At 39.4% G+C, this 5,000-nt stretch overlaps 1 protein-coding gene across 1 annotated transcript in view; it reads left to right on the top strand.

The window, feature by feature from the left end:
- The window catches only part of LOC123502140, a 66,711-nt gene that overhangs the window by 19,188 nt on the left and 42,523 nt on the right, over positions 1–5,000 (top strand). The window lies entirely within an intron of this gene.

Here is a 5,000-nt window from a genome sequence, read left to right as displayed (position 1 = left end):
CTTGCTTGAAAACGCTCTTCTCTCTCACCACGAATATTTTTAAGGGCCAAAGAGATGCCTAACCGGGTTTTCAAGAGTGTTTTTCCAGTTTATACTGCAGAAATCTTGCCACTCTGTCTCTAGTACCATTAAAACTTGCTTAAAAATGGTTTTCTTTATCACCACGAATATTTTCAAGAGCCACAGCGTTTTTAAAAAAAAATTTCCAGTTAATAATGTAGAAATCTCGTCATTCTGCCTGTAGAACAGTAAGAACATCTTAAAAAAACTTTTGTCAATTTGAATAAAGACTTTTGAAATAGTGGAGCCCCTAGAACCGTAAAAACACCTTAAAAATCACCTCATGTCAATCTGAATAAAGCCTTTTGAAATATTGAAGGTGAAGTACAGAAGGGTTTGAGAATACGAGCTTCAATCAGTCTCGCTTCTCTTGTTGTCCCCAAACCGACGTAAATGTGTTAGACTGTGGCTCTTTTATTTTTTATTTTTTTATTTATACCATGTGGGCTTTATACGGGAATTTATGGGTTAAAGGGGATACTTTTTGGGGTACCTCCTATCTGAAAGCCCACCCGCTAGGAAACCATTGCCCCGAGTGAGGAAGCCCAACCTACACTCGGACCGTGGACAGGATTCGAACCCGTGCACTTGGAGACCCCTCGGACCCCAAAGTACGCATGGTTCCACTGTACCACGGCGGCTCTGATACACTTGCTCCTGATTCTGTCCTGCCTAGTCATCACCATATTACGTTGTTGGTTTTTATACTTCCCTCAATTAATGTAAGAGGGATAAACGGCCGAACAAAAATTGGTGTTAAAAAAAAAGCCCCAGTGAGGTGCCGGTCCCTAAACAGTGCTATAGATCATTAAAAAGGGGACTCCCATAATGATAATAGGAGTCATCATCTTATCTTCTAGTATGTGTCGGGAGTAGATAGTTAGTTCTTTTCTTTTTGTCTTATTAACTTCTTTAGTACTGAGACGTATCTTTACTTTGATTTTTCGGTGTGATTCGACCATTTTATTTACATTAGGAAGGGTTTATGGTGGTCAGAAGGTTAATCTCTACAAAACTGGGACACATTTTTTACTTTGGGATTTGCGTACGATTATACCATTTTATATGTATTAGGAAGGGTCTATGGAGGTCAGAAGTTTAATGGCTACACTCTTCACTATTTTAATGCCCCCGCCTGAGTTTCTGAAGCTGTATAAAATCTCTAAATAGTAACCAGAACGAATATAGAAACGCGATATGCTACTGAAAGGAATTAATGCATAGAGTCTTCACCATCTTAATCCCCACGTAAATTTATGAAGCTGTATAAAATCGCCAAATAATAACCAGAATGAATATAAAAACGCGCTATGGTAGTGAACGGGTTAACTTATCACATTACCTATTCTTTATTTAGCTTTTTCAATCCTTCCTTTTTCTCTTCCTGTGAGTGAAGTGAAGGTTTTGCAATCGTTTCTTTCCGCACACATGTTTGTCTCAGTAAATTTCATACCCTCCTCCTCCTCCTCCTCCTGCTCGTCAGTTCTCTTTCTTCTTTCTTTTTTTTTCATTTCGTTATCTTTCTTCTCTTCCTCCTCCTCCTCCTATTTTTCTTCTTTTTTCTTGTTCTTGTTCTTGTTCTTCTTTTCCCCCTACTCCTATTCTTCTTTATCTTTATCTTCTTCTTTTTCTTCTTTTTCCTCCTCCTCCTCCTCCTCCTCCTCCTCCTTCCTCTTCCTCCTCCTCTTCTCCCTCCTTCTCCATCTTCTTGAGCTAGGGACATGGAAGGAGCACTCTCAGCGGGTTCTCTAGTCCCAGTCTGGTAACGACAATAACAAAATGAAGATGTGGGATTCGGTAACGTTGGTATGTCTGAGCCGCCTCATTAGACAAGATCGGTCCAATGTTGGCAAAAGAACTGAATATACTGATACTAAAGGAACGATAATGTCTTAAGATTTTGTCCCATACTTTTGGCAATTTTTTTTTTTTTTTTTTTTTGACTTTTAAGAGAACTGGCATTCAAGTGGACCTTTTTTTTTTTTATCTTTCTTGCTCTTGGCCGGTTTCTTCTCTTGCATGAAAAAATGTATTGTATTATGAATTGTAAGTAAAGGTTTGTATAGTATTTATTTGATTTTAAATGCCATTGTTCCTTTGAGATATTTGCAGTGATTGTGTGGTTTTATATGATGGTTTAATTTTGTTTTTCTTTTTCGTACCGTGACGCTTATGGGAACTTTTACTATTGAACACAAAATGTGAGAGACAGGAAAATATACACACTCACTCACAGCATAGTAAAGTAATTGTGTTGTTTTATATGCCTACTTAATTTTGCTTCTTTTCTCTTTGAACTGTGACACTTACGAGAACTCTTACTATTAAACACAGAATGGGAGAGACAGGAAAGCCTACACACTCACTCACAGCATAGTAAAGGAATAGTGCTGTCTTATATTCTTATTTATTTTATTTTATTTTCTCTTTGTGCCGTGACACTTATGGGAACTTTTACTATCGAACACAAAATGAGAAGAACAGGAAAGCATATACACACACTCAGCTTAGTAACGGAATAGTGTGGTCTTATATACTTATTTAATTTTATTTCTTTTCTCTTTGTGCCGTGACACTTATGAGAACTTTTACTATCGAACACAGAATGAGAGAGACAGGAAAGCATACACACTCACTCCCAGCATGGTCTACTTCACACAGACAGCCAGCTATGGGGTCAAGAGGTGTGGTGATATTTGTTATTCCTTTGTACTTTAGTGCGAGCCTTTCCGTCAGCTGTATGAAGAGTTACCCTGAGAGGTGATGTCATACTCTTAAGGGCCGCCGTCTGGAACCATCCGAGGGTCTCCAAGCGCACGGGTTCGAATCCTGTCCACGGTCCGAGTGTAGGTTGGGCTTCCTCACTCGGGGCAGCGGTTTCCTATCGGGTAGGCTTTGAGATAGGAGGTACCCCAAAAAATATCCCCTTTAGCCCATAAATTATCGTGAAAAGCCCACATGGTATAAAAAAAGAACTATTCCATCTGTCACATCCTTATTTTTCTTGATCTTTGCATATCCCGAAATACATAACAGTTCACAATTCCATGTATTTGTTTGTGTGTCTGGTGATTTCCCGAAAAAAAATAAATAATTACAAGAATTTTTTCGATATTGTTTCCTTTTATGGTAAATTTTACGTTAGGTTTGGTCTGTTTAGGTTCCTGTACATTCCTGCCATCCAGTCAAAATGTTTACTTAAGAAAGAAAATATAAAAGGACTTAAAAATGAGAGTTTGATTTTGACAGGTATATACGTTTGATACAGTAAAAATAAATCTCACACACCAATCGCGCATTGTTGACTGGCAAAACTGAAGTTACGGAATCCAAACCAATCCAATCCAAAACCTTTTCAGTAAAGAAAATAACATCGGAAATATGATTATTGTAACAATTTTGCACAATCATTAGAAATTTCTTGAAGATCACAGTTACGCAGATTTAACATAGCATACCTACTTGTATACGATTTATAGACACAGTGGACGCATTAACATCATGGTCCGTATTCACAAACGCTCTGTTCTCTCACCACAACTTTTTTTTTCAAGGCCACTGAGATGATTGGCATGGTTTTCAAGAGTGTTTCTCCAGTTGATAATGTATAAATCATGTCACTCTGCCTCTAGATCCGTCAAAACACCTTAAAAAAAACCTCGTGTAAATTTTGATAAATCCTTTGAAATAGTGGAGGTGAAGCGCAGAAGTGTTTGAGAATTGAGCCCGTACCTCGCGACGATCGTACAGTGATGCACTTACACGCACTGCATTTCCTTTCCCTTGCACTCATTTGCCGGTCGTGGCCTAAGCAGAGACGTCATTCATTGGCTGTCACCGGTAAGCCGCGGCGTGCGTGCTGCCTCTGTTCCCTGCGTGATGAGCATCTTATCCCATGTGGCTGTATCCAGTTCCTTCCTTGTGCTAACTAACCAGTGTCAGTCAGTAAGAACTGGCAAAAGGCAGTTTTTTCCTCCTTCACTTCATCCACCTCCACCTCCACCTCCACCTCCACCTTCTCCTCCTCCTCCTCCTCTTCCTATTAGTCTTCCTCCCCCTACTCCTCTTCTCCCTTAATCTCTCCGGCCTCCAATATTCATTAATGTGTAAAGTCTCTATCACGGAAGCTGAAGGTTGCATCATCGTATAGTCTGGTACTCTCTCCGTCTCAAACAGTGCATACAGAACATATTAGTGATTCTTTTCACTATCAATGATTGTACAGATTACAAAATAAAAATGTACTGTATCTAACGGTATTCACAAGGGGACTTCTATGCAGCCTTCCTCCATATGTCTTAAGCATCGCTGCGCTGTCTCGTGGCGAGATTGCTTAACATTCCAGCGATTCCAGATGTTACATAAGCGATGGGATTCCCTCTCGACCTGTTAGTGGACGTAAAAAAAGAAAAGAAAAACGTAAGGCAAGCACGCATTCCAAAACGGTGTCACCAAGACTGTTTTTAAAGAAGAATAGCCGAGTCATCAGGTTTCTGCTTCCAGTATGTTAAATTTTTTTATAATCTGTCCCTGGAAGCGTAAGAAAAAAATTGTGGAAAAAAAAACCCACACATTTGAAAACACGCGTAAACTTCAACTACTACTATATAGCCATTTGAAAGTAGTCGAGGTGAGGCGAAGACTTTTTTCAGAGCATGGTCCTGTTCGAGGCTCAACCAGGATTGATTATGCACTCAACCAATTTTCACCACCTTTATACACGTCTCCTCGCCAGGCACGACCTTATTACATTAGCTGCCGTGTTACATTAAGTATTGTCTTCGCGTGACTCTACCATACTTGAATTATGCTCGTATTCTCAAGCACTTATACGCTTCACCTCCACTATTTCAGAAGGCTTTATTCAAATTTTCACGAGTTTTTAAGGCGTTTTTACGTTTCTAGAGGAGAGTGACAAGATTGCTACAGTATTAACTTGA

This window comes from Portunus trituberculatus, chromosome 10, assembly GCF_017591435.1.
Source record: "Portunus trituberculatus isolate SZX2019 chromosome 10, ASM1759143v1, whole genome shotgun sequence".
NCBI lineage: Eukaryota > Metazoa > Arthropoda > Malacostraca > Decapoda > Portunidae > Portunus > Portunus trituberculatus.
The sequence above is the reverse complement of the archived record's forward strand: the minus strand, read 5'-3'. Positions and strand labels throughout refer to the sequence as shown.